This window comes from Schistocerca cancellata, chromosome 1, assembly GCF_023864275.1.
Source record: "Schistocerca cancellata isolate TAMUIC-IGC-003103 chromosome 1, iqSchCanc2.1, whole genome shotgun sequence".
NCBI lineage: Eukaryota > Metazoa > Arthropoda > Insecta > Orthoptera > Acrididae > Schistocerca > Schistocerca cancellata.
The window spans coordinates 1186766362-1186794118 of record NC_064626.1 but is presented as its reverse complement, the minus strand read 5'-3'; positions in this window follow the sequence as shown (position 1 = coordinate 1186794118).

The window sequence follows — 27757 nt, the reverse complement described above, 5'->3', positions numbered from 1 at the left end:
CAGCACCCATGACTAAATTTTTGTATCGTGATCCTGCAACAATGAAATCTTAGAAATGCTGTTGAGAACATCGTTACGACCACCAACGCTGAGAAAACCCTCTGTCCTCAAGAGGTCTCTAACGTCCGTCGGAATGTACACCAGAGGAGGTTGCTCTGCTGTGTGAAGCTGTTCACTCAACTCCTTCCGCTGTGAAGGGACTTGGCGCTTGGGCCAACTTTACAGTCGTGTTGGGCTCCACTTTCGCTCTAAGGACGAAAACTGGAGCGACGCACGCGAGCCAGACTGACTACGACGGTCACTGGCTGACAAGCTGAATAAAATAGAAGGTCTAGTCAATGACATCACACTTGAATTTAAACGGGACAAGGTTTGTCTAAGCCTTCTGTCAACCTTCAAGTACCAGCTGTTACATGGTGCAATAGCGGTGCCGCCTATAGAAGGACAAATGGAAGTCCTAAGGGAAGAAAACACCCGACTGCGGCAACAGGTAGATGTCCGCACGCTTTTGGTTGCTAGGCACTACGTGGACTCGATTGACCCACGGTGACAGGCAAGATTTAAGGGACGGATTGATATATTACAGGAAAAAAAACCATAAGCTGCCTGTACAAGTCGAGGAGCTAGAACTAGACAAGGTAAGGCGGAGAAGCTTAAGGCAGCGGTCGAGAAAGTGAAGACAACACAATTCCAACTTTTCACCACATATGCAGCAAGCCTTACAGCAAAGCCAAAAACAAAGGAAAACATTATAATATAACAAGCAAAAGCAAAACAAGCCAACACAAAAAAATGTTCAAATGTGTGTAAAATCTTATGGTACTTAACTGCTAAGGTCATCAGTCCCTAAACTTACACACTATTTAACCTAAACTATCCTGAAGAAAAACACAAACACCCGTGCCCGAGGGAGGACTCGAACCTCCGCCGGGATCAGCCGCACAGTCCATGACTGCAGCGCCTTAGATCGCTCGGCTCATCCCGCACGACAAGCTAACACACTTTTTATGATGTCAACCATAGATCAGTATCCCAAAACCGTTCCTCAGTCATTCAAGAAATCGACCCAAGAAAAGAGAAACTAAAAATTAAAACAATCAGGACAACTGCCTCAACTCGGGCAGTAGAAACATTCACACAGTAATACCGTAAAAAACTAATAGAAACAGGCAGAACTATTGAAAAATTACAATGTGAAACCCATAGGAATCGAAAGCCATTATTAGTGATCAAATCCGTGCCTAACATACTGCACGACAGTGACTTCCTTGATAGTCGATGCCAGCTGAAAGTATTTGAGGGCACGACAAGAGAGATCTTTGTCGAGGAGGTGAAAACACGCACCATCTGACGACCAAAGGGCAAAGGCTGCGATCACCAGGTCTTAGAGGTAAGCCCACCTATACGAAAGATACTGGTCCAGCTTGAGAGGGTTTACATAGACTCTCAGTCCCCAGCGGTGAAAAACTGCTTTGTGCCCGCTCAGTGCTACAAGTGCTGCGACGTTGGTCAGACGAGAAGGAAGAGGACTGAAACAGAAATCACCTGCACCAAGTGTGGACAACAAGGCCACAAATGCACCGCTCGTACATTGAACGAACCACTGATCTGTACCCTCTGCCAGAAAAGAGGCACTCTAACAAGAGCAAAGTGGGAGAATGTCGGACATAAATTTTTCAACGATAGGCTACTCGAAAACACTATCGTGCTTAAACATAGTTCAGAAAAACAAGACACCTGCTAAATAATATGTAAGACTCCTTTCACCTTCAATAGAAGGTGCCAACGATCTTTTAGATGGGGAAATGTGATGGGATTCTTGCCTGACAATTACACATACGGAGACGAAATACTATCCATAATAAAAACACAGGCACTACAAGACATTTACAGAAATACAACAGAGTACATAGTCCAAATGACATATAACGGGGAAGTTGATTTCGATGCCGCAAGACAGATAAAGAAACAATTGTACTACTGGGCAAGCTTCCAGAATGCCCTTCAACTCAGAACTGAGAAAATAGAAAGTGAATTGACTTACAAAGCAAGCCCTAAACAACGTAAACATTCTAACAACAAAAAAATGGTTTAAATGGTTCTGAGCACTATGGGACTTAACATCTGTGGTCATCAGTCCCCTAGAACTTAGAACTACTTAAACCTAACTAACCTAATGACATTACACACATCCATGCCCGATGCAGGATTCGAACGTGCGACCGTAGCAGTCGCGCGGTTCCGGACTGAGCGCCTAGAACCGCTAGACCACCGCGACCGGCATCTGACAACACTCACAACACACACCACACCGATACACAACACAATAGCACACCTAACGGACACACAATATAACGCAAAAAAAGTCACCCATGCTCATGTACACGAAAATGTGTGACAACAAAAAGTGAGGAAAATACATTACGCCTATCAAATTCATTTCTGGTGGACAGTAGTAAACTGGTGCACGCAACCCAGCCCAATCCAAAGTACTCACACCCAAGGCACAGCGTCTGACAAAGAAACGCAAGAAAACGTAATCTTCATGAAGAGACTAATAGTATACCAAAGACGGCGAACTAGATGCCAATGGCGACAGTGATGGTGAAAGCGCCGCTCAAACAGTCATCAAGCACAACAGACAGCTTAAGAAAGAAGAAAGCTAATAGCACAAATAAGGAATCCCCTCTAGTTAAAAACATCAATAAGAAGGCGCCTACGCGAACCATCACAGCCACCATCAAGTGCACACTTCGGATAGAGCCTTCAACAGCAGTCTCCCATGTCAATAACGCCACAGTGGGAGAACCAGCACACCCATCAGTTCCCCTCATATTGGCGATACAAAGGAAAAGGACCTGACCACAGCGAGTTGCTCTGGACAGACGACTATCATAATGTAGAGTTAAATTTAAAACCAAGCAGGTTAGAGCGAAAAACAGTATTTCATATTGCACAGAGATCCCTAACACAGTTATTTCATCCTCATGGACATACTATCTGCTTCCCGACCAGGGAGCAAATGAATAGAATCGTCCTGAGAACCGAATACCAGCCAACAAAATCAAAGCCGCCGGACTACTTAGTAACACCCGCTTGAGTAATTCAATGAGGAGTACATTAGTCCTTAGAGTTGCTCAGGACCTGAAAGCTAACATCTTACACTGGAACGCCAAAGAAACTAGCATGGGTATGCGTATTCAATAACGCAGAAATGTAAACAGGCAGAATACGGCGCTTGGGTCGGTAACACCTACATCAGACAACAAATTTTGGCGCCGTTGTTAGATCGGATACTGCTGTTACAACGGCAAGTTATTATGATTTAAGGTAGTCTGAACGTGGTGTTATAGTCGGAACAAGAGCAATGGGATGCGGCATCTCCGAGGCAGAGATGAAATGGGGATTTTACCGTTTGACCATATCACGAATGTACCGTGAATATCAGGAATCCGACATCGCTGCGGCAGGAAAAAGATCGCTACCAACGACGACTGAAGAGAATCGGTAAACGTGACAGAAGTGCAACACTTCCACAAATTCTCGCAGATTTCAATGCTGGGCCATCAACAAGTGTCAGCTTGCGAACCATTCAACGAAACATCAACGATAAGGGTTTTCTGAGCCGAAGGCCCACTCGCGTACCCTTGATGACTGCATCACAAAAAGTTTTACTCCTGATCTGGACCCACCAACACCGACATTGGTCTCTTGATGACTGGAAACACGTGGCCTGGTCGGACGAGACTCTTTCCACATTGTATCGAGCGGCTGGACGTCAACGGGTATGGAGACAGTCTCATGAATCCATGGGACAGGGGACTATTCAAGCTGGTGTAGGTTCTGTAATGGTGTGGGGCGTGTGCAGTTGGTGATATGGAACCCCTGACACATCTAGATACGGCTCTGACAGATGACACTTACGTTAGGATCCTGTCTGATCATCTGCATACATTCACGTACATTGAGCATTCGACAGACTTGGGCAATTCCAGGAAGACAATGCGACACCCTACACGTCCAGAATTGAGACAGAGTGGCTCCAGGAACACTCTTCTGGGTTTAAACACTCCCGCTGACCACCAGTCTCCCGAGACATGAGCATTATTTAGCTTATCTGGGATGCCTTGCAAAAGGCTCTTCAGGAAAGATATCCACACCGTCTTACTCGTTCGAATTTATGGAGAGCCCTGCAGGATTCATGCTATCAGTTCCCTCCAGCACTACTTAGACATTAGTCGAGTCCATACCAAGTCGTGTTGCGGTACTTTTGCGTGCTCGGGAGGGAGGGGGGGGGGCTACTGATATTAGGCAGGTATACCAATTTCTTTGCCTCTTCAGTGTGTCTGCAGGAGCCTTATACTAGACTTGGGAAACTAATTTACCCATAGATTCTTTCGCAGTAACCGTCAGTTAGGACTGCAAACCGACGATTGTAGTCCTTGAGAGTCCAATCAGCATTGTTAAGGTATCTGAACTGAGCAACATCCACCTGGTAACATTAGAAACAAGCCGGGGAAGCATGGATAATAGCCTCACAGTATGCCCAATACAGTCTTACAATTGAACCATATGCCGATATGATAAAGGACAGCAAACCATTCTAGGCATAATAACTTAATTTTAAGTGCTAGCATTAATGCAAGATGCACCCTATAGCACTCAGACACAACCGATGACCGAGGATACAAGATTAATGACACGATACGGCCGTCACAACTACGTATTTTGAACATGGCGAGGCAAATACATACATATGCATGTTGCGACGGATCACTCACTAACAGAGACATTAGCAAACAACAAACCTCTCACACATGTCACCAACTGGACGATACACGACAATAAAAGAACGAGCTACGGCATCACAATAGTATTCAAATTTACACAAAACACTAACACAACACAGGAACGGATAACAAAACACTACGTATTCCAGAGAGCAGACTGGTATAAACTAAAACAAATAGTAGAAAATCACAACCTATATAATATTAGAGAAAGTGTAAATTACAGAGGAAATGAACTCACACAGATTATAGAATATGAAAAGGAACAATCAATACTAAAATCATCACACGTGAAACAGAGAACTACACTTTAGACAGACGAATTAATGAGACTAAAACGAGATGTCAGGAGGAAACGAAGGTTCTACCAACAAGTATGGCCTCACAGCGACAAATAGACTCGACTTATTGCGTATAGACTCTTTCAAACAAAGAACTAGATTGTAGTAAACTAGCAAGAAACTTTGGGAACAATTCATGCTCTCCCCCACACACACGCATAACAGAACGTTATGGGAAATCGTACAAGATACTCATTAGCATTAGGTACACTAAGGCAAGACGACGGCACAACGACAAGAGGGTGGAGGAATTCAGCACAATTTGTTCCGAATAAATTACTAGCCGAATCTGTCGTGAACACAGAAGCACAACAACAAACAATACTGAGAGAAGAACTACATGCACCATACAACACCGTTGCTGTCAGCCGTCCATTGGCTCAGGAAGAAGTCGCAGTAGTGAAAAGAGAATTAAAGACTGAAAAAGCTCTGGAGCCCGGTGGCATCCACTCAGAGGTACTCAAAACATTATCGCCGCAGATCATCTCATATTTAACAGAAGTTCTTAATGACGACCCAAGGCTAGACAAGGTGCCTACTATCTAGGAAACTTCAAATACAGTAATAATGCAAAAATCCACAGACAGGATTCCTTCATATCCCAAATCATACAGACCAACATGTCTTATAAACACAATGGCTAAGGTCCAAAAGGAGCTACCCTGCAGGCGATTGCAGTCCCGCCGAGCTCTTCACGGCCTTAGTACCCACCAATCCAGTTTAGAGGCGGAAAACCCATCGACGACGCAAATAATCAAATACTCGAAACTGTTACAAAAAGTCCAGACAAAAACGCAGCAGCAATACAGGTAGACATTGCAGGAGCCTTCGACAAGTTGTGGTGGCCAGCACTGTTTGCGAGGTTACGACAATTAGAGGTACCCTGTTCCCTGTACAGAACCCCCCCCCCCCCTTACTACTGCAGGGACGAAGTAGTGGAATGGTGCTTGAGCAGTCGCAAAGTAATCAGAATAGCTACCAAGGGATACGCACAGGGATCGATCTGTGGTATATTACTATTGGACCCATCCTAGAATTCTTGGATCGAGACAAGTTGTTGCTTAAGCAGACTACTTGCTGACAGTAGTTCCTGCTACCAATAGAGTCCATCTAGAAGACAAAGCAAGGCCCACATTACAGACAATCACACAATGGTGCACAACGTACAAACACCAGACAGCAAGTTACAAAACAACATATACTGTACTGAACTGTCCGCTTAAACCATCCTTCAATAAAAATCGGGTATATAATCATAAAGAGTATGAACACTCTATGTAGGAGTACACATAGACGAAAAGTTAAACCTCGCCGCACCATGTCTCGGATTGCGCGGCCGCCTCCCGCGGGAGGTTCGAGTCCTCCCTCGGGCATGGGTGTGTGTGTTATTCTTAGCATAAGTTAGTTTACGTAGTGTGTAAGTCTATGGACCGATGACCTCAGCAGTTTGGCCCCTTAAGAATTCACACCCTTTGAACATTTAGTTAAACTTCGACGATCAGAGTAACTACACACAAGGCAAAAAAAAAGTACTACACAAACTGAAAAGGCTAAACTCAGGACAATAGAGGTTACCCTTGTCAGTACTTAGAGGACATCACTGTGCACTCTTCGAATTAGTACTCAGTTTTCCAGCAAATACATGGGCGCATCGGCTAACCCTCACCACCAACAGAACGGCGGTTAGGTGGGGTCCTTCTTAGACTATCTGAAGCTTTCGGAACTACATCGGTCGAAGCACTATGTGTGGTTCTCTGAATCTACACGATTGATATCACTATCAGATATCGGGCTGCACAGTATTGGTTAAAAATCGGTGGACCACATCGAGTGAGCCAAATAACGGATGTTCCCTTAACAACAAGCGCTAGCCTAAACTCTGACGAATGGAATCCTAGCAGAATGAGTGGGGCACAAGTGACGAAGGACGGAGAGTTAACACATTCTTTCCGGAGATATCGGAACATTTAAAAATGAAACATGGCGGCCATAGCCGAGGCGCGATTCACTTCCTAAAGGATACGGACCTTATCCCACGCACCTGAACCGAGGCAGTCTGATGCAGGTACCTATTTGTACTTGCTGGGAGATGGAATCTCTCGAACACACAGTCCTATTCTGAGAGATTTACAGACGCATCAGGGACACAATAAAAGCACGCAACGCTTACGCGGAGAGCCAGCTATGAAACGAAACAGAATGGACACAATGAAATACACTGACAGACAGGATTTCAAGGGCAACTTACGAAGAATACCTACACTCGTGACTGCAACAGAAGACAATATGCAGCAGGATAACAGAATCCACAGGGTGGACAACGACACGAAGGACAATACAGAGAGCAATACAGCTGACAGTACAGACGACAGCACTTTTCTACGTCCACATCATACTCCGCAGGCCACCTTATGGTGTGTGGTGGAGGGTACTTTCGGTACCACTATCTGATCCCTCCAACCCTGTTCCACTCGCGAGTGCGTGGGAAGAGTGATTGTCGGCAAGCCTCTGTATTGGCTCTAATATCTCGAGTTTACTCCTCGTGTTCAATACGTGAGATGTATGTGGGAGAGAAGTAATCTGTTGTCCGACTCCTCCTGAAAAGAGCTGTCTCGAACTTTCAATAGTAAATCTCTCTGTGATGCACAACGGCTCTCTTGTCAATTCTGCCAGTGGATTATCTTTAGCGTCTCCGTAACGCTCTGTCGGCAGCTAAACGATTCCGTGGCGAAAAGCGCCGCTCTTCTTTGGACCTTCCCTATCTCCTCTATCAGTCCTACCTAATAGGGATCCCCGACAGTTGAACAACACTCAAGAATCGGGTGAGCAAGCACCTTATAAGCCACTTCTTTCGTGGGTGAGTTACAATTCCAAAAGATTCATGCAATGAATCTGAGTCTGGTGTCTGCTTTCCCACTATTTGTTTTATGTGGGTATTTTACTTAAGGTCGTTCTGGATAGTTATTCCAGCTGTTTGTCATTAATAGTGTAGCTGTACAGTAGTGGATTTCTTTTTCTATGTATGCACAGTATGTTTTAGTAACCAAACTGCTGCTCAACTTGGGCATTAACTTAACGGAAGGAATATTTAGCAATAATATGTCATTCTAATCATGAAAACTTGGTTGTGCACATTAGGATGAGGTATTTCATAAAGTGCCGGTGCATTGTCACAAATTCCCTTAGCCAATGGGCACAAGGTACAGGTAAACAGCGACTAGATAAATTATCCTTAAATTTGTCGGTGTAATGTCAAAAATTTCTTACGGCAGAGGGTACTATATATCTGTAAATATGCATACAGAGCATATAGACAGAATAGTTAAGATGAAGGAATATAGTATAAGGACCATCCCACTTACTAACATACAAGATGTCTGGGAGTTAATGGCACATGCCAAGATATTCATGCTTACATATTTAGGTGGCACGACTAATATCTCTAACTGCCCCCATTTTTCTTTTTGTTTCCTTTTAAATTCAACGAACTTTTTAAATTTCCGTTTCCGAATTATGTACTATATTTTGATAAACTGCAACGCTGCTAAACAAACAAAAAAGAAACAACGAAAGACAGAAATGAACGACAAGCCCGCCTCCATGTGGAGAGACACAGGCAACAGATTGGGCGGATGTCGTCGCTGGGTGGAGCTGTTGGTCAGAGACACTCGGGTCCGATACACAGGTCGTAGAGGCCAAGAGGCAGTCATGTATGTGGTGGGTCGGTAAAAATAAGCGACAAGCGAAACAGAAAAGAAAGAAGAAAGTGTTTGCAAAGTACCAGTATTGACGATCTCTCATTGTACTTGGAATTTGTATTCAGTTTCACTTCCAACGGCACGTACTTTGCTGTTTAAAGCTTTCAAGTGTTTACAAGACGGCAGAATGGCAATTTCTCCTACGATATCACGCCATTTCTGGGCAGGTGCAAGCCGAAAGTGACCTCTACGAGCTCCAATTAATATATCGGCGTTTATTTTTTGTGGACTCTAACTCAAGGAAAGCTTCGGGCGACTCACATTCTGTTGATTACAGACTTGATTCTAAGCATCTGTCTGCCAGACTCTCGTTTCATTAATTGTTGACCCTAACCCGAGCAAAGCTTTACAGAATTTTCGTTGCTTTGTTGATGGACCTGAACCAGAACACCATTTGGTGGGAGTCTCTTTCTGTTTATTGCTGGCATTAATCCGAGCACTGCTTTGCTGGGCTCTCGTTCTGTTGACTGTGGACGTAATACACTATGTGATCAAAAAATACGGACACCCACAAAAACATATTATGTGCATCGTCCTGCCACCTACTGCCAGGTACTCGATATCAGCGACCTTAGTAGTCATTAGACACCGTGAGAGAGCAGAATGGGGTACTCGCCGGAACTCGCGGACCTCGAACCTTTGTCAGGTGATTGGGTGTCATTTGTGTCATACGTCTGTACACGAGATTTCCACACTCTTAAACATCCCTATGTCCACTGTTCCCCATCTGATAGTGAAGTGGAAACGTGAAGGGACACGTATTGCACAAAAGCGTACATGCCGACCACATCTGTTGACTGTCAGAGACCGCCGACAGTTGAAGAGGGTCGTAATGTGTAATAAGTAGACATCTGTCCAGACCATCACATAGAAATTCCAAACTGCATCAGGAACCTTATTGTTTTGCGTTGCACTATCAAATCACAGGCCTACATTGCTGTTTTAAGCACCTTCTTTCTTCCCACAGTTGAAGAGGAATTCTGGGATGGCGACTGCATCTTTCAACACGATCGAGCACCTGTTCATGATGCACGGCCTGTGGCGGAGTAGTTACATGACAATAACATCCCTGTAATGGACTGGCCTGCACAGAGTCCTGGCCTGAATCCGATAGAACGCCTTGGAGATGTTTTATAACGCCGACTTCCTGCCATTCCTGACAGACCGACATCGATGCCTCTCCTCAGTGCAGCACTCCGTGAAGAATGGGGTGCGATTCCCGAGAAAACCTTCCGGCACCTGACTGAACGTATGCCTGCGAGAGTTGAAGCTGTCATCATGGCTAAGGGTGGACCAACGCCATACTGAATTCCAACATTACCGATAGAGGGCTCCACGAACATGTAAGTCATTTTCAGCCAGGTGTCTGGATACTTTTGATCACATGGTGTATCTGCTTTTTAGGAGTTTTGTCTTTTTTATTGTGAACTAGAGACCTAGCATCAGTTAGTGAAACTTTCGTTCCGCTAATTGTGAAGTTGAACCCAAGCACGACTTTGTGAGACTCACATATCGCTGATGGTTGAATCTCATCACTGCTTTATGGGTCTACCTTTCTCTAGACTCTAGACTTGAATCTGACCAGATTTATGAGGACTTCAGCTCGGGCACGCCTTTAAGAGACTCCCATTCTGTTGATTGTGGACGAGAATCCATCAGTGTGACTTGTTCTGTTCATTACGGACTAGAAACGGTGCAGAGCTCTATGGAACTTCTCTGTTGTTAACTGTGTACTGAGCACCGATCGTTGGGAGTTTTGTTTTATGGACTGTGGTCTCGAATCAGTGCACCACTTTGTGGGATTTGCGTTTTGTTCACTGTGAAGTTACACCTGAACAGCACTTCATAGGACCATCAGTCTGTTACTGAGGACTTGAAACCAGGTCCTGATCTGTGCGGTTCTCGTTCTGATGATTTTGTACTTGAACCTGGTGTCATTTTGCAGGACTCCCCTTCCGTTGATTTTAGACTTGAACGTGAGCACTATTTTGTGAGACTCTCGTTCGGTTGGTTGTGGACATGAACCTAAACAAACCTTTGTGGTAGTCTCTGTCTCTTGGCTATAGAAGCGAGCCCAACACTGACTCTCTCGGATTCTAATTCTGTTTTTTTTGCGACCTGAACCAGAGGGATGGAAACCGAATATCGTTTTGGAGACCTGATCGTGAGCGTTGCCTTATTGATTCTGTTTCGTCGATTGTTTATTTGTACCTTGCGGGAATCAAAAGACGCACCTTGCGAAACCTATATTTTCGAGTTGTGTGTGTGTGTGAGTGTGTGTTCCTGGTCTAGTGGCGCTCAACGAGAACGTTATCAGCACCCAAACTAAATTAGTGAAAACTAAAGTGATCCAAACGGAGATAGTGCTCTGAAAGGGACAAAAGAAGCAGTGTCAGATAGAATCGCACTCGCTCTCACCCATGATCACCAGCAAAATCACACCATCTCGCATCATGAGAGATAGCATTAAAATTGTTTCAGTGGTCCGAAACATCTATGTAGATCGAAGAAAGACAGCAGGAAAAGTGAAGTAAACTCACATAAATACTTGGCTGGCTGATCATTTACAAATACATATGAGCCGGTCTCCTTGATAAGACAATAAAAATGTCGATATTATTCTTCTCGGGTATGCAGCCGGATCATAACGTCTTCATGGCACAATATTTCCGCGGTCCAACTGGCCGCCATCTTCAGGTGAGAGTGCTGGTGCACGATCTCGCCGGAACTGACTTCCCAGCGCAAGCGGCGGCTCCTAAATAGGCAGCAGAAGGCCCACAACGCGTGCGTGAGAAGGTGCCGTAACTGCCCTCTAGCACAAAGAAACATACCGCGCCGCCAGTGGTGGAAACAGGCGAAATCGAGATATCACTATCAAAATTTAAAAGTTTTATTCCGAAGATCGAAACACAGACCGTTGTTGTTTAATGTCTGATAACACCGGATTCCAAGTCTTACTTAAAAGATAACCCTTGTCGCTATTAATAAGATTATGAGATAAACGAATCTCTATGGATTCTTTTAAAACACAGTCCCAATAGCGAGATGCTCGGGATACCGTTTGTGTCTCGTCATATAGCATTCTGCGTCCCTCGGTCAGACAGTGCTCCTCCACTGCAGATTTCTCAGGTTGAAGTAACCGTGTGTGCCGCTGGTGCTCAACACATCGGTCCTGAATGGTCCAGATTGTCCAATATAAGCCTTCCCACAGTAGCACAGGATCTTGTACACACCGGGCATCCTCAAACCCAAGTCATCCTTAACAGAGCCAAGAAGCGCACTAATCTTGGCTGGCGCACGAAAAATACTTTTGATATGATATCTTTTCAGAATTCTTCCTATCTTCCAAGAAATGCTCCCAGCAAAAGGCAGAAAAGCCACCGATTTGCAGGTATCTTCTGGTGGTTCAAGCGAGGGTCCAAACTGGAAAGCACGACGGATCTGTTTATCTGTATAGCCATTCTGCTTGAACACAACCTTAAGATGGTCCAATTCTTGTGTCAAGCTTTCTCCATCTGAAAGGGCATAAGCTCTTCTCGCCAACGTCCGCAGGACCCCGTACGCTGGAACAATGGATGACAGCTAGAAGCATGCAGGTAACGGTCCGGTGGTTAGGCTTTCGATAAACACTGTGTCCCAGTGTCCCATCATCCTTTCTGTACACCAGAACATCCAGAAACGGAAGCTTTCCATCACTTTCCACCTCCATGGTAAACTTGATGAACAACGGTCTGTGTTTCGATCGTCGGAATAAAAATTTAAAAAAAATTTTAACTTTTGACAGCGATATCTCGATTTCGCCTGTTTCCACCACTGGCGGCGCGGTATGTTTACTGCGCTAGAGGGCAGTTACGGCCCCTTCTCGCGCACGCGTTGTGGGTCTTCTGCGGCCTATATAGTGGCCGCCGCTTGCGCTGGGAAGTCAGTTCCGGCGAGATCGTGCACCAGCACTCTCACCTGAAGATGGCGGCCAGTTGGACCGCGGAAATATTGTGTCATGAAGACGTTATGTTCCGGCTGCATACCCGAGAAGAATATTATCAATTATTACACCGGGAAAGCCTTCGTGGTCACAATAAAAATGTTGCTCTAAGTTATCGTGAATAAATCGGACACTGCACAAAAATGAAAGAGGCTTTCGCAAATACAAAAGCGTCAGATTCCACCCGTCTGCTGTGACCCATTACTTCACAAATATGACGGAAACGACCATACACTACGACACCAGTACGGTGCCTATTTCGGAAACATGACCGAAATAACGAAAATACATTCAAAAAATAACACACACGTTCCACAAAAAACCTAATGAAACTAACGGGACAATTGTAGGAATTGGGGGGTTTTTGGGTGGGGAAAAAGTAAATATAAACGAATTCAGACACACAACACCATACCAAACCACACAAAATGAAGAAAAAAACCGACAACACAAAACTCCCTAAATTCCGCTACACACAATATCCTCTAGAATCGGACACTTCCCTTGACCTATATACCTCAATAGTAGCTCCCGATCCCACAAATTGGAATAGAACACATCCCTTCACCTATATAGCTCAACAGCATCTCCCAATACCGGGACACCTACAGCCACAACCACATATTGGAATCGAACGCTTCGCTTGACCTATATAGGTGAACAGAAACTACCGATACGAAATCATAATACCCGAAACTACAACACGTCCATAATCATCACTACATCAGAAAACACAACAAACCAACAAAATTGGAATCGAACACTTCCCTTACGACATCTCCACATACAGCATCGTTTCTTCACAACATACTGAACACTTCATGACTTCATCCAAAAATCCGAGTAGTTGAAGAAATTTTAGTACAGATAACGCACTGTCCCCCATCATCGCCGACAACAAAAAACTGTTGACCTTGTCACTCATATCCATACCTACAATAGACATAAAAAAAGCATTTTACCAAAATTGACACACGACGAAGAGAAAAAAACTACAACAACGTCGAAAAAACAGAACTAAAATCGGTAACACACTGAAAAATATTCCGCTAAATGCACAGACCCGATACCACACACGTCAATGCTATCACGCAAATGAACCCCATACGCCAAGTAACACGCTACCAATAAACACACCACCAGAGAAAACCACCGACCGCAACAATACGCCACCTATAAACACGCCACACACGCAAACGAAACCAAAAACATCACCTAACACACCACCAGAGAGCGCCACCGATCACATCAAAACGACACCTACACACACGGCACTCTCACAAACTAAATTCCTCGCCGTCGTGACGTCACACGCCACAACAGTCTTGCTTCACGGGTCAAAGCCGACGGGTGGGATAGGACGCTTCGGACGAGTAATTGTCGTTTAAAATGGAGGTCTAATTCATTGACAAATAAACTTCGACCCTCTTTTCGGAATACAATAGACAATATACTACAATGTGTACCGTAAATTGCACACCACAAGGACTGTGCACGGGACGGTCTTCTCACAGCAGCAAAACGTCAGGAGACACAAGGTTATGACATATGCAAAGAAAAGTAACGAGGACTTCATCCCGGCTGCGTGGTGGGGAGAAGGTACGCCGCGGCCATATTATGGATTTGAGAAGACGCAGTTACCAGCTCATTGTCTGTCACTTCCAGCCACTCTTCTTCTCAACAACGCTTGACTCCGTGTCTCAGTACCGAGCCGATAGCATGTATGGGGATTACACACTGATGTAGCTCAGGATCACAACGTGCCTCCATGGATGCTAAATCTGCCAATTCGTTCCCCCAAATACCTATGTGCCACGATGCGCGGTAGCTATTTTAGGGGGAAGGTAGCGCCCTGGATATCCTAGACTACTTTATCTGTTGGGTAAAAGCATTACAGAGTGTGAGGAGCACTCATGGAATCAGAATTTAGCAATCGCAACACATCTCATGTGCTCTAGTGCTTGCAGCGCCACGTGTTATTGCGTGTGGAAGACAGTAAAAGTCTAGAGATGGTCAGATGTTGAGGGTGCAATCAGGGAAAACAACAGACCATCCGACGGACTCCTCCTGTCTTGAACCATCTGTAAATACAGCGACAGAGCTGTGATCCTCAGTTAAAATGGCATCAAATAAGGTACTGAAACGTGTGCAGGAGTGCAGCTCTCATGTATTTTAGTACATCTAAAGTTGTTCTGAGCCTCGTCAGTAACCAGGTTGCTAGCCGGAGTCGGTTAAAATCCTGGCTTTGGAGATGTACTTGCTCCATACTGACTCCAGTGCGCGTTACAAGAGGATCCTAAGCTGCGTTGTTGCTTGCGGACGACTGCAGACACGACACGTCAGATACGGAGAAGTAGCAGTATGATATGCTAGTGAATTCGAAGTGGGTATGAACTTCCACGCGTGACGCCCAATAAAGAGGTGCCACCGGATGGTGAGTGGTAGTCTGTTAGGATATACGTAATTGATACACTTCCTTTAGGTTTACTTCCCTGACTGGCTCTGTACATGATTTAAGTGCTCCAGATTGTTTGAAGTTGTCGGTAAAAAATAGTGTGGTGGAGTAAAGCCAGTCATTGACTTACTTGATGTTTTGACTTTTAATATGGGCGCAGTTCTGAAATCCTGCTTAGAAATAGCATAGCGGAGAGCATAAGACGGCTTTGGGGAGGAGGGCTGGTGGCTAGTCGCTCTAACAAGGGGTCGACGGGCAGAGCTTAAGTTTGACGGAAGGCAGGTCCCAAACATGGTGATAAATTTGTCGCAGATAGCGAGGCGAAGCGCTGCGCGGGTGGCCCGCCCGGCAGGGGCAGCGGCTAGCGGGGTTTATTAGCGGAGATAACGGCCGGTCGCCCAGGGCTGCGCGGGGAGGCGCCGGGGTTAGGGGTGGCCAGATAGCCGGGCCTGCGGGGTGGGGTGCGGCTGCAGGCAGGGGTTGGAGGGCGGAGGGTGGTGCGTGGAGGGTGGAGGGTGGCCAGATAGGCGCCGCCGCCGGAGACGGACGGCGCAGCCGCGGGGTGCGTCCCGACCCACAAACACAAAATCCTACACCGCCGTCCTGCCTTCTCTGGCCTATTTACTTATCTACGGCAGCGCCTGCACACAAAAATCCTTGGAGCAACCTTAAATGCCATTTTCTGGAGTAATTTAGAAGGACAAAACGAAAAGTTGATAAGTAAAACAAATTTGTAACACAATGTCTTCAAGAGATACTGCAACTGTTAATGAGTTATATGAATGGTCGTTTATTTCAGCCATTATTGTGAAAGGACTACAGTGCCACACAGAGTGAACTACGGCAGTCATACTCTTTCCTCTTTAGCAACACATGATAATAAAATTAAAGCATACGTATTTCATATTTTTATAAATTTTTCTACATTGTCTCCGTTTTTGTCTTAATGTAAATGGGTTTAGGAGAGCTCACAGTTTGATGTCTCATTTTGCATCGAACAATTCTTCTCATTCTTCAGTTAAAACTTCCGGACTGAGAGGCCGTGGTCGATGTATAAAATTAGCACCTAAAGTTTCGTCTCCATCTGCGGGAGACATCTTCTGAGGTCGTCCGGCCACTGAGGCTCCAGGTACTCTCGCATTTTTAGAGCACCTAGAGGGCACCACCTTCCGTCAAGTGATGCCGACGGTATGCCTATCTTTGGAGGCGTCATGATTCTCGATTAAGAGTAATCGATTGTCATTCTGTTGGCGCAACGTCGACATCCACATTTGGTCCAACTTTAAAACTTTCTCTTTTCTATTAAGATTATTATGGTGTTTGTCAATCTCTATTGCTTCTCTATACATGCACGCATGGTAATGGGATGCTCGTGCTAGAAAGCTTGTCTCATTAAATTTAATTTCGTGTTCCCATCTCGAAAAACATTCTCAGCTACAGCCAATTTTTCGATGTGTCCTAAGCGACAGTTTCTTTTATGTTTGGCTAAGCGGGTGTTGACACTTTTTTTCGTTGTTCCAGTATATACTTGTCCACAACTGCATTGAATTTTGTATACCCCAGGTGTTGGTAGGGGGTGTCAGGCGTCTTTTGCAGTTCTCAAATCTTAATCTTCTTGGTGGGTCTGTGGATTGTTTCCATCCCATAACTAGCCAGAACTTTCCCGATACGGTCCGTGACTTTATTAATGAACGGTAGGAAAACTTTTCCAGTAGGTGACCGTTAATGCTCTTGACTTCTGGCTTCTTTTCTTCCTTGATGGAGGGCTCGATCAATTTCCTTGCTGGTATATCCGTTTTTCATGAAGGCTGAGCGTAAGTGATTTAATTCATCTTGCAAGGAAGCTGGCTCGCAGATTTCTTTGGCTCTGTCCACCAAGGTTTTCATGACATCTTTTTTTTTGCCTAGGATGATGGTTTCATTCCTTGTGGAGGTATCGATCCGTATGAGCGTTCGTTCTATATACCTTGTGGCCCAGCGTCCCAGCCATCTGATTAATTACCGACACGTCCAGGAAACTGAGTTGACCGTTGCTCTCTTTTTCCATCGTAAACTGTATCTTCGGGTTAATACTGCTCAGATGTACCAAGAAGACATCCAGCTCTTCTTCACCATGAGTCAACACTACAAATGTGTCATCAACATAGTGGTACCATTTAGCTGGCTTTTTACTGGCAGTCTGCAGCGCTCGCTGTTCGAAGATCTCAATAAATAAATTGGCAACAACTGGACTTCCCATCTCCAGCCCGTCGATCTGTTCGTAAAACTCGTTGTTGTACGGGAAATAAGTCGTCTTCAGGCAGTGTTTAAGTAAAGCCACTATGTCAGTCGGAAAAGTATGTGCTATATGAAATAGCTTCGTTTACAGACACCATGGTAAACAATGGCACTCCACCGAAGCTCACAAGAATATCACTTGGGCTGACGTTAATCTCCCTCAGTTTTCCAATGAAATGAGCCGAGTTTTTAATGTAAATGTCCCTTCTGCCAATATATGGTTGCAGCAAGCAGGCGAGATATCTGGCCACCTCTTGTGTTGGAGATCCTACAGCACTCACAATCGGTCTCGTTGGGATCTGTGGTTTATGTACCTTTGGGAGTCCATATAGTCTGGGTGGATAAACTTCCGTTTTGAAGAGCTGTTTTTTATCATCCGAAAAAAGAGAAGATTGTTTTACCAGTTGATTGGTATTTCCCAAAATTTCGGTTGTAGGATCCTTCTGAAGATATTTTAGGTAGTGGGATCCAAAAGGTCACTAATCTTCTTGTGATAATCTTCGGTGTTCAGCAAAACGGTAGCATTTCCTTTATCACCTGCAAGTACAATAACGCTCTTATTCGCACTGATCTCCCTCAGCGCCCTCCTTTCCGCTTGAGACAAATTGCTGGTAGGCCGTTTCGCTTGGCGTAATGTTCTGGCTGCTTCAGTCCTGATTTCATCCACGGAATGCGATGATAACAAACGGATTCCTGCCTCCACATTCACTATAATGTCCTCCGTAGGAACCTTTAGTGGCGTGACTGTAAAGTTGCCTCCTTTCGATAGAACTGAATGTTCCTCTTTTGTTAATTCTCTCCCAGGCATGTTAATGACAGTTCGAGAATTGACAGCGGCTGATGTTTCACTTCTACCTTTCTGTAAGCCACCGAATTTCCTCTTCTGCCTATTGTTTGCCATTTCTGCACTGAGCTCCATGGTCCTGACCGTTAGACAGTCCACCTTATTCCAGTCATAGCATTGCATTATGTTACTGATATATAAATGGAGATGTAACAGCTTACTGCTAGTTGCCCCTAATTCTCGCCGCGTGTCATGAATTCGTTCCCGTAGCATCGCTAGTTCCATGCGGTTGTAAATACGGTTCGAGTGAAACATTCTCCTCGCCTTCAGAAACTTCGGCACAAGTCGAGGTGACCCGCCAGCGTAGCAGGAAAGTAAGCGTACACAGTTGCTGTGCTTTCTTCTTGCGCTGTCCCTCCAGTCGCCCAACCAAAACTGACATTTCCTCCCCGTAGAGGCGTTTAATCACACAATGTAGGCTTTCACGGCCGGTGTTGTCTTCAGTTAAAACTTCCGGGCTGAGAGGCCGTGGTCGATGTGTAAAATTTGCACCTCGATGTTCATACCTTGCATGGTAAATTCATCTTGTTTATTCTTGCTCCCATTGCTTCTCTTTCTCTCACATCCGTTTCTATCCATCTATTACGTATCTAAATGCCCCTACCTTCTGAATTTTCTATCCATCTATTGTAATCCGACGAGGAACTGTTATTATGTTTGTAAAAATGGTTCTGAGCACTATGGGACTTAACATCTATGGTTATCAGTCCCCTAGAACTTAGAACTACTTAAACCTAATTAACCTAAGGACATCACACAACACCCAGTCATCACGAGGCAGAGAAAATCCCTGACCCCGCCGGGAATCGAACCCGGGAACCCGGGCGTGGGAAGCGTTTCATGTTTGTCATACACTGTGTCTTGTCGACAGAGATCTGTAGATCTGTATTAGCCGCTTGTCTCTAATGATATTGTCTGCGAATTCCAGACAATCTACGCATCCTATCCCTCACATACCAGTCGTATTACAACCAGTCCTTGCACATCTCGCAACCGTTCTCCGATCATTTTACCAAATAAACAGCTGAAGAGAAAATGGGGTAGAGGCCGTCTCCCTGACTCCGGTATGTCTTGTTGCTTAACGTCCGTTTATTAAGTTCACTTTATTTCCCATCCAATCTCATCTCCTCCTAAATCTACAACAGTGTTTGTCTACTGAATCATAGGCTTTCTTGCACTCTATGTACGTGAGCTTGAAATTCTTCCTTGTGTATTTTCGAAACGCTATTGTCACTTTCACAGTCAAAATTTATGACGCACAAGTTATACCCTTCTCCATCACCATGTGGCATTTGATTTATCATTAGTGACGTTCAGTGCATTAACAGCTCTACGTTAATGTTTATTGCCAGGTATAAAAGCACCAGTAAATCCCCCTCCAATTAATTCTTTAATGAATCGAACATCCATTTACAAAACCGCCTCAAACGTCTGATTAGTTTACAAATCAGTTAATGTGTTAAATACTTGACCTTAATCATGTTAAACCATTAGCGTAAGATTAGACCACATTTTAATTGTTAAATTCCGTAAATACTTATATGTAATACTGAAAAACAACTTTATATGCCCATGGAAGCCATTAGGTAGGTAACCTGTTTTTTATACCCAGTAATGCAGATAGAAGTTGACTATTATGCTTTAACAGGAAATTTACGACAGTCTTCCAAAATTTCGCCTACGTGAAAGTGTAGAAATATTATTTTTGATCTCTCCTTTATAATTTCAGAGTTTCACAAAGCAACTGAAAATTTGATAACGATCAGTTCGGTAAAATAACGCGGAAAGTAGCGGAAAGTCTGTTGCTGCTTTGTAATTGAATTGTTGGCGTTTCAACATACCAAGCGTTGTGACCAGTAGTGTAGTACAGGTTAATAATATTTAGCAGCATATTATACTGAATTTCACGACAATAACCACGACTGTTTTCGTAGCACTTGGTTATATTATTTAAAATGCTATCCTACAGTCTCAATCCATAACCTGTTATTATACTGGGATCCAGTGTTAAAGGTTACCCAAAAACATTTTCTAAATATTTTGATACTTGGGAGCCATTGATACGTAGTAGTAGTATTTTGTTTGTTGTGTAACTGAATTTGCCTTTGTATCTCTGTTTCACTGAAAATATCTGCATAACAGTCTAAACGTCGGCGGTATGCCCTTTGTGTCGTATTTGAAAACAAACTTAACCTATTGACCCTTCACCCCTATGTTGGCATTTACTACTCCTAAACTGTGTCTGAGGTTTCTTTTCTGGGAGTGTTAGCTCACGGCAGTAATGATGCACAACAATACAGGGAAATTTATTGCTATATGTTGAACGAAACACACCTTTTATATCGGTTGAGTGAATGCAGTGGAAGAAAAGAACAACAGCTTTATGGTTAACTGATCCCACGCAACGTCATCAACACCTCTACGAACGTGTCTCGTTTGAAGATTGTATTATACTGCGTTACTCGTTTTATTGGACAAATAAATGGGCTTAAGTGTAATAATTGCATTATCACTTCGTTATGATCAACCGAAGATAGCAATTCACAGATACCGAAATACCCAGAAAACATTCCAGAACAACCTCCTCAATTTTGTCGGTGAAGTTCTACTACCCAACGTTTCTGCTATAGATCAAGGTCCCGTTACCCAACGGTGGTGAGAACAAAACATTCAGTTTCTTCCATGGATATTTTAATTGAGGTAGATGGTCACTCTGAGCCTCGTATAATGTAACGTGGTGCTCATAGGCTACATAACACTTTTGCGCTTTTGTGGTGCAGGAAAGATATCAGTCGTTGGTCGTAATTTCCAATTGCGCCAGACCACATACCTATGGCAGTTTGCCGATTATCACATAATCTGATTTGATATGTACGGGGCCTCTATGTCCACTACGTAGAATGAATAGTGACATAACAAAATACCACGTCGTACTACTTCTTTCGTATACCAAAATAAGAATAGTTTTGTTACTGGGTAAGAGGCAAAATTCAGAGATCACATGGTGTATTTTCGCAAACCCTTCGCAATATGAAGGAGGACTATTGTTGTATTTTAAAAGGGCAAAGATCAGTGATCACGTGGTGCATTTCCACAAATCTGTCTATATTTTTCAAAGTCTCCTTCTCTACCCAATTTGAAATGACGTCACATTTCTGCGAAGGCAAGTTAACCAGTAGAGGTATTATTTTTGTCTTCCATGGGTCGACGGCACTGACTGACTCAGTTATGAAGTAACTTGCACTCTCTGTTCTTCTCATTTGTTAGGTGCGATGCTTGATTGAACAGCTCCCTTCGTAATGCATTTCGTCGTGAATGCCACCTCCATACGCTCCAAGGAAGAACTGAAGGGAAAGCTTCGTTTTCTGTACGCTGAAAGGGATTACTTCTGTGGAGTTTATAGGCAGAATTCAGCCGTAGTGTGGCGACAGTTGCCTTACTGAATGAGGAAATAACGAGTTAACAAACCGCTTTAAAAGTGGAGATGTATTTTTCTGCGACGAAGTGTGTTGGTGAAGGCCGGCCACTTAGGAAACGTACAGGAATATCTAGACAACTGAGCGAATGATTTGTAATTATTTTCGCTTCAGAATTAATGGTATGGCCTATGAGTGGAATATTAGCCGTTTAGCAGCTTTTGTAATGGTCCATGAATCTCTTAACTAAAGCAAAGCTAGTATTTGCTAGGTACTGTGCCAACTGGTATAAGTTTAGAAATGTTTAAGACGTTTTGAGGAGTTACTATGAACCACAAAGTACGTAGCACAGAGTGGTGAGGAAAGGTTCATATTCACCTACAGAAAAAGGCGTTCTATGCCACTCTTATGCAGGGAAGAGGATGACGACTTCGTTTTGAGATATTTGAGGTCCACTACTCATTCATTACATTTAAACAACAATCATTAAATAGTGACAGATGTCAGACACTGAGTAATACACTTGTGAAATAAAAGGTTAGTACCTAGATGGAAGATGACATTTTGCTTCAGAATTAAAACCGAACCAATACAGCTGAGAAAACACTGCAGTACAATTAGAATCTTGGACTTGAACTGTATAGTACTTAGCGTACTATCTTGATCTACGTCGAAGTGATTTCCATCTTTACAATCGGATGCAGGAGGATCTAAGTGAATCCAAGTTTTCGTCGGATGAAGAGTTAGCGTAGAAGAAGCAAGAATGGGCACACACGATGACTTAAAGCTTTTTATCATGACGGAAAGAAGAAATTTGTCTAGACATTGGTCAGGGGTATAGAGGTTAAGGAAGACAGGTCAATAAACTATATTTGCAAAGTTGTTTTCATAATAAAATTTCATTTTAAAATTTGCTTCTACTCCATAGCATATATTAATGATTCTCTGTTAACTCTGTATAAAGTCAAATACAGGCTTCCAATTAGTACCTATGTATGGTAGTTCAGTTTCTGCTTCCTCAAACATGCATCGATGTCTTTTCAGTACCTCCACAGTTGGTTTTTGCACAATGTAGACCGGGCGCCAGTTTCACAGAGTGACCTTCGAAAACTTGCCTTTCCGATATCGCCGAATCTCGCAGCGTTGTGCACCCACGCTCGGTTTCCACCGCAGTTTTCTCATCTCCATTCACCAAACCCCTGCCACCCCCCGCTACTTTCCCCCACTACTTCCCCCACCTTTGTGGAGAGCGCAATCGCATCGCCGTTAAGTCAGACGCCGGCCGACAATCTGTAAACCGCGAAGGAGAGAAATTTCTACGAACTGGATACACAAACACGGGATCAATTAAAAAGTTGGGCGGATCCAGTGGGGAGTTTATCTTCTGGCGAGAGTCATATAAATCTTATAACTCGTGCTTTCTTTTAACTCAGTCCAGCAGCTCGTTTTGCATTTGGAATGACTTCGTCTTTGCCGTAGGGAATTACCGTGTTACTTTTTGATCTGTGAGCTGAACATGAAGTAACGTATACTTTTGAGAGCGAATTGAGAAGCAGTAAGATTAAGACGAGAATCGGAAGCCACTTAATGTCTTTCAGAGATGGTTCCTCTGAATCAGGCAATATTCTACAAAACCTGCCACAGCTTCTCATTTTCATATAAAAAGGTTTGACCATATGCTATCACATAACCACTGAACCATGATATGTCAAAAATAACTAGACAAATGAGCTTGAAGAAGCTATCAATGGTACACGTAGCCTCCGTTCTTTACAGGTCGACTGTACCTGGGTTTACAACTATTAGTATTGTTTTCCAGGCCAATCGATTACAGTTATTGTAATGCTTTTATTGTACAATAAGTGCTACATGATTTCCGTTCATTATTTTATTTTATTTATGTTTGTTTATATTCGGCTGTTTGAGTGCGGAGTTTAAAAGTCTATTAGAAGCATCAAAAAAGAGTAAAATTGCATAATAGCGAAACTGTTAATCTTACACAGCGTCACAATCTACGCTAGTGACAAAGAGTATTATGAAACTTCCTGGCAGATTAAAACTGTGTGCCGGGCCGAGACTCGAACTCTGGACCCTTGCCTTTCACGGGCAAGTGCTCTACCAACTGAGCTACCCATGCACGACCAACCTCCCGTCATCACAGCCTTAATTCAGGCTGTACCCCGTCTCCTACCCTCCAAACTTCATTCTAGAAAGGGTATTATTTTTTATATTGCACGTATGGCTATTAATATAATACTTCAACTAGAAGTAAAAAGGCGTTCAGAGAGAAAAAAAAGAAGGAATAGAGCCGTTCGCCACTTAAGACTGAAATTAAAGTGAAGAGCAAGTAAACGAAAATGATATGAGTATATGAGAAACGTGATGAAACAGAAAACGAAACGTTCATCGGCAGGATAGATACTGTATACGGAAGTTTCAAAATCTCTTTCTGAGAAAGGAAAAACAAGTAATGTTTGGGTGTTCTTCTATTAAATGCAGACAAGAAAGTGGTTATATGGACCACTAAGCGTCTCTACTAGGGGGAGCTGCTATAACTAGTTAACTTTCGGATGTAAGCTACAAAAATGAATTTTCGCACTTAGCGGATTGCAGGCTGATTAGAAACTTCCTGGTTGACTGGAACTGTGTGCCGCATCGGGAATCGAACCTTACAAGGGAATTTCCCGATAACCGAGATTTTGTAGCTTTCTATGTACAGCGATGCAATTCTCAAAAATTCTAGACGAAAATCTTCTTTGAAATTTTAGGAAAACGTAGGTCACTGTAACTAAGTCCAGTGTCAAGGTGGGCCGTGTGTTTCGTTCGGTAGCGTTGGACAATGCTAATCGGGTAATCAATGGAGTGCTGGCTTGAGACACGTATTGGATTTCTTCGTTCATTTCGAATATCTACAGCATTTAAATACAAAATTCATCAATTATATGCTAATCAGTGCACATCTAATCATTATTTTTTTACGAAAAATGGATGGCTTCTGGTTTCAAATTACATATCACACACAAAAATTACTGCTACCATTCCAAATGTAAATTTTTAACTACCGATATTCTACATAATATTGTTAATAAGTTTCTAATTTTTTAAAAGTTAAATAGTCTTTATTTATAGAATATCATGAAAAATTTATATTTACAACGAGTGCAGAACGTAATTAGACAAGAGGATATGCATTTTTCATTAGAAATTTTCGTTTGGAAAATGTTAATTATCATGTATTTGATGAATCTTGTATTTAAATGATGTAGGTATTGGAACTGAACTAAAAATATAAAACAAAAGCGAAAGACCGTAGAAAGATTCCACTCAGTGATGTACTAGCTACCCGATCGCAACTTTCCAACGCTACCATATGATTCAAGCAGCCTCTTATAAAATTCGTCCTACTTCTAGTGAACTGAATTTTTTCGGAGTGAACTGAAGTATCTCGGAAATTTTGAAAGTTGACTTTCAAGAGAATTTTTGAGAGTTGCATCTACCGGGCTTGTTTAAGTAGTATTTGAGTCCAATCTTCAAGTGCAAAAAAAAAAAAAAAAAAAAAAAAAATACAGAACTTCGTTTGCCGTGTGGTGTCCTTGTGAGATTTTTACATTTCAGGGGCTAGTGCTGTCCCGAACCAACCATTCACGACCCATCAGCCGGCCTCAAATCTTCACTTCCACCAGTGCCTGTCTCCCACCTTCATATACAATCTCTTGGGTACCTCCTTTCTTCAAGGAGTGGAGAAATAGTGTCTCAAATGGAAAAGGTAACATCGGGAATTACACAACGGAGTATTATAGGAATACGGTTCACAATGTCATATTTATAAATAACTTAGTAATAACGTAGTAAGCTCCATGAGGCTGTACGTGAGGGCCGGCCAGGGTGGCCGAGCGGTTCTAGGCGCTACAGTCTGGAACCACGCGACCACTACGGTCGCAGGTTCGAATCCTGCCTCGGGCATGAACGTGTGTCATGTCCTTAGGTTAGTTAGGTTTAAGTTGTTCTAAGTTCTAGGGGACTGATGACCTCAGAAGTTAAGTCCCATAGTGCTCAGAGCCATTTGAACCATTTTTGTACATGAGGAAAACGCAACTCTGTAAAACTGTAGCGAGATGCAGGAAGACATACAGAGGATCGGCGATTCTTGCAGTGATTGGCAGTTGACTCTCACCATAAACAAATGTAACTCATCAGAAATAAATTTGCGAAATTAGTCGTTACCGTATGATTATACGATACTCGAACGGACCCTGGAAACAGTGGTATCCATTAAATCTCGGAATGTATGTGCCCACAATGGTTTAATGTGGAACAATTACATGACCATGATCATGGGAAAGACAGAAGCCAGACTAACACTCATTAAAGTTTACCTTGGAAAGTGTAAGAGACGCATAGAAGTACTCACGTAACGTTAAATGGACCATCATTGTAGTACTGCTCGTCTCTGACACACTTACTTGCTGAGACTGATCAGAGCAAACGGAGTAGACTGAAAGAGGGCCAGGGCATTTCGTTACAGGTACTCGTAATAAGCTCGAAAGGGTCATCAAGATACTCATCTATCTGCGGCAGACGGTATAAATATGGGCTTTTCCTTCACTGTGTTGTTTACCCTTAAATATTAGGAAAGGTTACGCCATTGGGACAACGTTTTATAGCTCCCAGCTGCAAAGAGTTTGCGAAAAAAGCCTTAAACTAAAATTATAGACTATCGAGCGCACACAGAGACATACCAACAATCTATCTTGACGTGCACAAATCGTCGGTGGAACAGTAACAGGGAGAAGTAACAGTGGTGGAGAAAGAACCTTTGGCCACACACCATAAGTTGACTTATGGATTATAGATCTTGATGTAAGTTTACGAACTGTCGTTACCACACTTTGATGGCTATAAAAACAATGTCAAAAAGAATATACGTGGTTTTAACTAGCAACTCGAAATAAAAAGATTTGACACTTAACGTTATCGTAGGCTTCAGCGGCCATAGTCAGCTAACACAGAAGTTTCTTGGTGCAGTACTGGGTCATATTTCCACTGATCATACCAACATTCTGACCACGTTAATAGGGACTTCTACTGGGTCTACTAGGTGACACAGAAGAAGGCCAGAGCATCATGGAGGAAACGGTGGTTTAATCCGTGATATTTACAGCATGACACAGTATCATACCCAAAATATTTATTGTTAGTGATTCTCTAGTTTATTTTCAGGTACGCGATTGCAGTTTCGATACACATTGAAATCATAGTACTGCAGCATGCCGTCAGAGGTGGCGAAGTCAAACGGTGCAGCCCACTAACAAAGTGGTGTACCGTGCAGCAATTCGTTTTCTGCCTTTGAAGGAGAACAACTACGCAACAACCAAATCTGATTCAGTGGAAGTCTCAAATAACATCATGTGACACAACTGACTGATGGTTATGATGCTCCCATGTGGCCAAATACATACAAATGACTACAAAGTGGCAGCCCATCAGTGACGGAATGGGAATCCCAAGAGAAATTGAGACCCATGTGCAACTGCAGTGACAGCTCAAGAACAGAAGTTAATCATGGATGTTTTCAGCAGACCGACCGCTGTGGCCGAGCGGTTCTAGGCGCTTCAGTCCAGAACCGCACTGCTGCTACGTTCACAGGTTCGAATCCTGCCTCGGGCATGGCTGTGTGTGATCTCCTTCGGTTAGTTGGGTTTAAGTAGTTCTAAGTCTAGGGGACTGATCACCACAGATGTGAAGTCCCATAGTGCTTACAGCCATTTGAACCATTTGTTTTCAACATCGAGTATTCGAAAATCATAAAGGTCACTGATTGTTGAGTTAAACAACTGGTTATGCCTATTAAGAATTCCCACCAAACTGCGAAAACAGTGATATTCTTGAGTTGT